The sequence below is a fragment of the Onychomys torridus genome, chromosome 2, assembly GCF_903995425.1.
Source record: "Onychomys torridus chromosome 2, mOncTor1.1, whole genome shotgun sequence".
NCBI lineage: Eukaryota > Metazoa > Chordata > Mammalia > Rodentia > Cricetidae > Onychomys > Onychomys torridus.
This window is the reverse complement of record NC_050444.1, coordinates 43,742,092-43,751,311: the sequence shown is the minus strand read 5'-3', so window position 1 is coordinate 43,751,311 and position 9,220 is coordinate 43,742,092.

Genomic DNA, 9,220 nt, shown 5'->3' with positions numbered 1-9,220 from the left:
GCAAAAATAAACAAACAAAAAACCTCATCCACATTTCTTCCACAAACCATTCCTATAGCGTTTCACAGATGTGACCCAACTCTTGCAGCACCAGACTTCTGCGTTGGTTACTTCTCTCTGACCAAACACCTGAGAAAACAATTTACGGAAGAAAGAGACTAGTCGGGCTCACAGTTTCGGGGTACATTCCATTGTGGAGGGAAAGGCATGGGGGCAGAAATAAGAGAGGGCTTTCACATTGTGTCCCTGGCGAGGAGCAGAGAGATGAATGCTGGCATCCACTCAGTTCTCTTACTGTTACTCAGCCAGGGAATGATGTCACTCATATTTCAGGTGTATCTCTCCTGCTCAGTTTTAAAGCAGTACTTCAAAACTAAGATCATTAAACAGGTGAGAAAGAATACAACCAAAATAGGAAATGGAAACTGACTTAATAATAACTTGAATGATCCATTCTTAGATGTTTGTAATATGTTAATATCTTGAATAACTGTTTTCTTTATTATTTACACCTTCACTGACATCTCAAAGAATTCTCTCAGATCCAAACAGTTGCCATTTTGTATGGATTCAAATGTTCATTCCGGTAGCCCTTGGGATCACAAATAAATGCCTGGCCTTAGGCTTTACCATCATCAGATCTCTTCACAAATTTGACTCTCAGTTCTCCAGACCCCTGGAAAATACTTTGCACATCAGAAACAGCACTGCCAACACCAGCAATTCACAAGCACCCACATTTCCACTGAGGTAACTCAGCCTCATCTTCAGTACCCCTTTTGTGTAAACTAAAGTGTAGCTTTCCTAGAAAATGCCCATGATCCTTTCTTATTTTATCTTCAGGAATGTCATTTTATCCTCATATCCCAAGAAATACAGTGACAACTTCATCCCAGGAAACTCATTTCAAGAACTCTAAAGTCAAAATCCAATGATGACTTTGCATCACTAACTTTCAGCAGGGGCTGCTGCAGCAGAAAACTCTTGTTGTTGGGGGTCATAGGAGCAGCTATTGAGGTTGGCCTGGTGATTGGGCACAGGGTGTGGTTCTGTGGCTCTTCTTTGGTTAGTTTGGAGGATCATAGAGTGTGGCACCTAGAAGCAGAATAATCAGTGACATCCCTCACTGTCCACCACCACCTGTACTCTCTTCACTGTACCTGGCATAAGTAGCCACTGGCTTCCAGCTAATGGCTGTACAATCATTAACGCTCTGCTGGTTCAAGTTAATTGTGGAAAACTTAATGCTGATGGTCACATTTGAGGGTCATGTTTATTTTCAGCCACACATGAAATAAGTAGTACGTCCATCCATCTTCTATAATGAATTTTTCCTTATTCATTCATCTACTTCCATTGCTTGCTCTTTCTTTTTTTTTTTTTTTCCTACAGATCTTCTATTTGAAGTTTCTACTTGCACAGAAACACTATGGCAGACCAGAGCATGGGCCACTGCCCTTAAGAAAAAGTATTTTTGAAACATACTATCAAATAAACTCACCCTCATGTGTACAGACCAGAGAAATATAACACCCATTCCTACCAGGACTACTTTTAAAAGGCCCTTGAATTATTTTTGTCATGCAAATATTGACAAAAGTGCTTTTCAAATCTAAGATTCCTGCTGGGGATGTCTTTCTGTATGTTGTGAATGTGTTGCTCTGATTTGGTTGATAAACAAAACGCTGATTGGCCAGTAGCCAGGCAGGAAATATAGTATAGGTGTGATAAGCAGAGAGAAGGATGCTGGGAAGAGAAAGGCTGAGTCAGGAGACGCTGCCAGCTGTGATGAGAAGCAAGATGTAAAGATACCAGTGAGCCACAAACCACGTGGCTGCAGGCCTGAGAGGGACTGGAGAAAACTCCAGTTACAGATTCCTTCATGGTACAAAGGTATTATTGGACTTAGAGTTAATATGTGTACTGTGTTAAGGAAAGGTCTAGAAAAGTCTGCAGCCATCTAGTAGTAAAAGCCACCTGGTGTCTTCATCAGTGAATATAGCTATTCATTGCTTTGTTCTAGCATTGTAGAACTGATGGAGGAAAGAAAGTACTCTGTATGTTACTCTGTATGTTTAGTAAAAAACACTGAAGCTGTTAATCTGAGGAAACAGCTGCCTTGCAGAGCAGCTCAGGGCTGCAGGGGCTAAATGCATTGTGAGCTGTGCTCACCTCTCACTGAGATACTGAAAGAGGGTGGAGCTTTTTTTTATGCTTACAGTTTTAATTTTACATTTGAAGAAAATGAAGAGAATCAGGTGACAAGTTTTATTACAGTATTAGAGAATTACAGGTCCTTAAAATCAATGGCTGTCAATCAAAGCCTAGACATTGGGTGATGAGCATGAATAATTAAAGACTGACTTGTTAGCTGCAGAAATGAATTTGGCCTGGCATAGAGATGTGTTATCAAGTGCCAACAATTTACTATGTTTTTGAAAGAAAGCTGTAGGCAGCAATTTACAGAAAAGATTAAGCCAATTACTTACTGTATACATGTGACATTCTCTAGATTTAAGATGTAAATCTGGAAAGTCATAAACTGACAGCTGGAGTTGGGAATGAGTTTATAAAGTTTATGAAGAACTGCTTTGTACTAAAACTGTCTATTTCAGGCCCTGGGAGATCACTGAACCCACATACCCTGTGGCTAAATATGTGTATGCAAATGAGCACTCTCCCTGAAGAGTGAGACACCTTCTCTTGAGACCATTAAGCACCTTTGTTTGCAGTACTCAGTTCTCTAATGTAGCATACCTTTTTATCAGCCACCAGCTCACAAATAACAACAGAGATTTCTTACTAATCATAAAAGCTTGGCCATTAGCTTAGGCTGGTCCTATTAGCTCTTAAATTACCCTGGTTATATTAATCTATGTTCTTCCACATGGCTTGGTTACCTCTATTCTGTACCATATGTCCAACCTCTTCAGTGTTTCCCTGGCATCTCTAAACCACCCTGCTTACTCTGTGTCTGGCTGGCCACTCTGCCTTTCTTCTTCCCAGAGTCCTCTTTGTTCCCAGAAGTCCCACTTACCTTCTGCCTGACTAGCTATTGGCCATTCAGTTCTTTATTAAACCAACCACTGTGATACAGCTTCACAGAGTGTAAAGAAATATTCTGCAACACTAATGCAGTTGAAGTCCATTGGAATTTGGAGATGAACTCCAGGGTGTTATTGAAGAGAGAACACTGTGACTCCATGCAATATAGTCCTAGGCCATACTGGTGATATATTTACTTCTTTCCTATGCTAGAATTCTTATATGTTCTTATTGCTTTTCAGCTACTAGTTAACCAAAACATCACTACTGGAAACCACAGAAATAATTGTCAGGGGCAAATTCAACTAGTGTATACTAAAATTATTAAGCAAAACATGCCTCAAAGTATTTTTATAAAAATATTTGCATTTCCAATGTTGGTTTTAACATAGCTCCACACAGCCTTTAGTATCTGCTGCCCAGGTGGACAAACTCAATTGTGTTTCCTTTCACTGTCTCACTTAGTGTAAGCTTCCAAAGAACAGAGTGTGGAAAGGAATGTGTATGTCATAACCTCACTATGTCAAATATTCCCCACAGATGGGCAAGGACTAATATGAAGAACAAAGAGATTACACAGACAGTCTGTGCTTCTACCAGGCCTAACTTGCCAATTTTCTTCAGCTTCCAAATATTGTCATGCATCACTGTGTTAATTGGTATTTTTTGTTAACTTGTTACAAACTAGAGTCATTTAAGATAAAGGAAGCTCAATTGAGGAAAATATCTACGTGCATTAAATAGGTCTTCAGGCAAGTTTTGGGGGAGCATTTTCTTGATTAATTATTAATGTGGGAAAGTCCACCCCACTGTGGGCAGTGCCACCCTTGGACAGGTAGTCCTGGGTTATATGAGAAAGCAACCTGAGTAAGCCATTGGGATCAAGTCAGTAAGCAGCAATCTCCAGGGTTCCCGCCATCAGGTTCCTGCTCAAGTTCCTGCCCTGGCTTCCCTTAGCAATGGACTGTGATCAGGGCATATAAGCCAAGTAAATCCCTTTTCTCCCCAAGAAGTTTTTGGCCATTGTGTTTATCATATCAATAGAAAGCAAGCTAGCGCAATCACTTCCTAAAAGGGCTGTTGCAACCCATGAAAATGGCACTGTATTCTCAAACTGCCAGGCTCACTGTATCTCTTACCAACAGGAGAGCTCTGCAGGCAGATATCATGTTCTTTTTATCTTCATACTCCTGGTGACTGGCATGTAAAAGGCATCAAATAAAGTCAAATTTACATCTTGGAATTATGTAAAAAGGACATAATTACACGGGCCAGTTATACGGTCATGGATACATAAATACAACACACACACACTCACACACACACACACACACACACACACACACACACACACACACACACACCACCCCAAAAATCTACAATAGTGTCTTAGAATTCATGGCAAAGGCTTGGACTTTGCCTGAGGAACTTCAGACGTCATCATTAGTACTCTCTCAGAGTGCATTTGTTTAGAAACAGCAGCCCCTTAAACCAGATCCATTACATGAAATGTTCCAAAGGAAAACTTAGTCACTTCCATATATCATACACAGAAGTGCCTAGTACAGTTTTTCATAATGAAACTTCTATTCTATTGACTTGGAAAACACAGGGAACCCCCAAAATTCATTTGTGGAAATGGTGAGTCTAGGAATAAAATGAAAATGTTAATCAACATAAAATTTGGAGTTCTTTACTATTTTTCAGTTATGTGGATTGAATATATATGTACATATACATATATATACACACATACATATATAATATGAGATTGCAAACAATTTAAAGAATGAAATACTGACACAAATTTTGTTATACATCTTTATTTCACAGATAGACCTTAAACAGCCTCAAAGGGGTGGGAAAGAGATAAATAAATTCATAACCCCAACTGCAGTACAAATTTTACTCCTTCCAAAGGGGACATATTTAATCAGGTCCAGGGACCGAGACAGAAAGGATCTCATCTGCAGGAGCAGAGCATCTGTCTTCTAAAAATTTCTCAGAAGGTATACAAGGAAATAGCCTGAAACTCAGACTCCAGAGCCTTGTTGTGATGCAACAAATGGATGACAGCAGCAAACCCAAACCCTCTGCATCCCAGTCTCTGTGTCAGGGAAAACTAGTTGTAACCCCATAGAATTGAATAAGATCCATAACAGCAAATTCCTGCTATTCTTTTTTAAATAATATTTGTCTTAGGGTTTCTATTGCTGCAATGAAACACCATGGCCAAAAAGCAAATTGAGGAGGAAAGGGTTTATTTGGCTTATGCTTACACATCATAGCTTATCATCCAAAGAAGACAGGACAGAAACTCAAAACAGGGCAGGATCCTGGAGATAGGAACTGATGCAGAGGCCATGGAGTGCTGCTTCCTGGCTTGCTCCACATGGCTTGCACAGCCTGCTTTCTTATAGAACCTAGGACCACCAGCCCAGGGATGGCATTATACACAATGGTCTGGGTCCTCTCCCATCAATCATCAATTAAGAAAATGCCCTACAGGCTTGCCTACAGTCTGATCTTATGGAGACACTTTCTTAATTGAGGTTCTCTTCTCTGGAATGACTTTAGCTTGTATCAAGTTGACATAAAACCATAAAGCACAATATTTTAGAAACAACTATATCAAAAGTGGCATTCTCATGTAAGTATCTATGATGATCCCTCATGCTGTTCTGTCACTAATGATGTCTCTCAGTATTTCAGAGAAACTAGCTTAGTAATAAACTCTAGAGTCATCATGTTGGGAACTCCCTATTTGGAGATGGAATTTTGCACACAAAAAGTCAGATTTGCACCTGTAGTTCTGACTTTTCTCTGAAGTCTGCTAGTTCTTACTTAAATGCCTCAGGGTTAGTGAAAACTCATTGGGCACATGTGCCATTTCCAGCTTTGGTGTGGTCCATTTGCCCTCTGCTGTTGGGTGGCATTAATGAGCCCTGCATTCTTCTCTGCCCCTTCCATCTTATTCTCTGAGCAGGGACACAGTGCATGCTATGCCATATTGTCAATGAGCAGTTGTCAGATGAATGAAAGAATAAATGAACAATGGGGAGATAAAGAATTTTTCTCAGATTGGAAATAGCAACTACAAGTGATACAATAATATGTCCCCACCCCCAGTAAGAATTCATTCCACACACTCAAGAAAAATATGGAGAAACTTCTTTAATGATAGTATGAATCCAGCTCTGGCTGAGGCTCAAATAGGAGCCTGCCTTGAGTAGGAGATTTTGCTTATATGCACTCAACATGTGCTGTCATCCTTAGGGATCCTTGCCTCAGATCATGCTTAGAACAGTTTAAGCAGACAGAAGCCTAAGTGTGGCCACATGGTTATTTATACATGAAAGCTATTGTAAGAATTATTTCTTAACTACAGCAGTGTTTGTTTGTTAGTTTTGTCTAGTAGTTATTATCAAGGGTCATCTTGCTCACCTGGCAGAATTGTGCTTTTCCTAACAAGAGTACAAGGGACTTAATGCAGGTCAGGACTTAAAGATTGTTCTAACTCTGCACTGCTGCCTTGAGCATGTGTAAGACATAGGGATGGGCCAGACGGTTGGTTGTTAAGTCCTGAGTGTCTTCTCTTGTTATGGGGACTGAGACTAATTGGAGGTCAAATTCTGTGAACAAATTGATAAGTGTTGGATCCACAGTTATTGGGTATCCTCCACTGATGCAATAAGCCAAATCAAACCAAATTCATAAGGCCAGATTTAATAAACAAAGCAAAGCAACTCCTGGGTGATTCTCCAAAAGGCAGGAGAGAAATCAGAGAAATCATGTTGCAGGTCTGGTGACCAGGTCTTAAATACCCTGTAGGAGTGGTCTTGAGCAGCTCTGGGGAAGGAGTTGACCCTTGGTGGGCTTTCTGAGGGGTGGGGTCTGGAATAGGAGGAGTAAGACCAAGTGAACATTCCCAACACAAACAACAAACTGTTTTCAGCAATCCTAAACTTCAATTATGGTACAAATTTTTTATTCCTGTAGATTATACCAACTCTGGTTAGTACTACTTATCTCCAGTGATATTGGAGGTTTGTAAAAAGTAACTCTGATTCAAAGTTGAGAGTTTCTAAGCAGCAACTGTTTTTTTGTTTTTTTTTCTTGTTGTTGTTGTGTTTTTGTTTTTGTTTTCCTTTTTTCTTTTTTTGGAGCTGAGGATTGAACCCAGGGCCTTGTGCTTGCTAGGCAAGCCCTCTACCACTGAGCTAAATCCCCAACCCTGTTATTGTTGTTTTTTAAAGACAATATTTAAAAACAGCTGGAAAGGGAGAATTGCAATTAGGAATACCATTTTTCTTCAACTCACAACTGCTAGTTTTGATTTTCTAATTTGTGGCATATCTAACCCCTGAATATTCTTTAGCAATTTGCCATCAAAAGAGTGTTTTTTGAGAATCTCAAGAAAAACATATACAGGACTCACATATTTCAAAAACTCTACAGAATCAAGAAATTTAGTTAGCATGGCAAAGGCCACACGCCCACACAATGACCACTCATGTCCTCACATACTCCAGCATATGTCTTGATGCTCTCATTCCTCATCCAAATGGTATCTCCCTGACTGTTGGGCCCCATAATGCCCGGGTGTGAGGCCCAGTGTAACTTCCTGAGCCTAGCTCAAGTTTGGCAACCTGTCTTTGAACATGACTTCTGCGTATTAGTGACTCAGCTCAACCTGACCTAGAATTGTTGCTGCCTAGTAACTGCTGAGAGGGCATCATCTCACTGGCCTTCTATCCTTACCCCATCCCTCCTGTCATCCCAATCTATATAAGTCTACTCCTGATGCAATAAAGCAAGTTCATGCTTTGACAAGGCTCCTGGCTCAGCGTGCTTCTCTCCAGTGGACAGGGGAGATCTGGGCCATGGACACTCACCATCCCGCTTAGCCCCAGGGAGAGACCAGTCCTGCCTCTGCCCTACCTGTTGGTCAACCTGACACCTGACCTCAGAAAATGGAATATATAGTAACACAGATCAACTCATTCAGAAATTCAGAAGAGTTGTGTTTTTAGTAACTTTGGTTCTAAGAGCAGTGTCTCATCTGAATATAAAGATGTCTCCCTAGCTGGGCATGGTCGAGTAATCCTTTAATCCCAGCCCTGTGAGAGCCAGGGACAAGCACATCTCTTAATTCAAGATCAGTCTGGTCTACAGAGTGAGTTCCAGACAGGCAGGAATACACAAAAAAAACCTTGTCTTGAAAAACCAAAAGTAAGTAAATAATAAATAAATACATAAAGTAAGTACATAACAACAAAATATAGCCCTCTCCCTGGGGCTAATCAGACACTTAACTATACATAGCAGTCAGTTGTAGATGCCTGTCTCAGAGTACTTCAGGTGGTGACCATCAACACTTCATAGATGCTAACTGAACTGTCTCTGAATCATTTCATAAGTGCTAGATTCACTTATAAAATGTGATAGACAAGCACTAGGAAAATAAATCAATTACCTTTTTTGTTGTGTGTGAACTGATTTTCTAAACCAGTAAGGCATGGATTCTTCTACAAATGACTGCATAATAGAACTAAATACTTTACTTAATTTGAAATTCATATACTATAATGACAGTAAATCATTATCACTCTACGTAAATTGTATAAGAGTATACCATTTTGTCTACTCAGCTTTACTTGCAAATGTTCATTGCAATGAGTCATTGATCTGGTTCAAGGTCTCTGGCTTCTGGTACACCATCTATACTGGACCCTCACTGAAACTCCTCTTGGATATCCAGCCTGCTGTTGCCTCAAGTCATGGAGATCCTAGCTATGGTTCTACAATACCAGTCTCTTAATGTACTCCAACAGGTCATAGATGGGGTAGATGTTGGTGCAGGGCCAACTCAAATCCCTGGGTATGGGTATAAATAGTAGTTGATTTGCTCAGTAGTCTGGGAAGCTGGGACACCCTGTGGTGACATATTGTGTACCCTAATAAAATTTGCCTGAAGATCAGAGAGACAAAGGAACAAGCCACAGTCATAATCTCTTACCTCACTAACACCTCAGCCTGAAAAGGCTTTCTAGCCAAAAGGCCTCTAGCCGAAAGGGATGCTTCTGCTGAAAAGCCTTAGTTCCTGTCTCCTCATGCCTTATATACCATTTTCTACCTACCATATCACTTTATTCTCAGTGCTGAGATTAAAGGC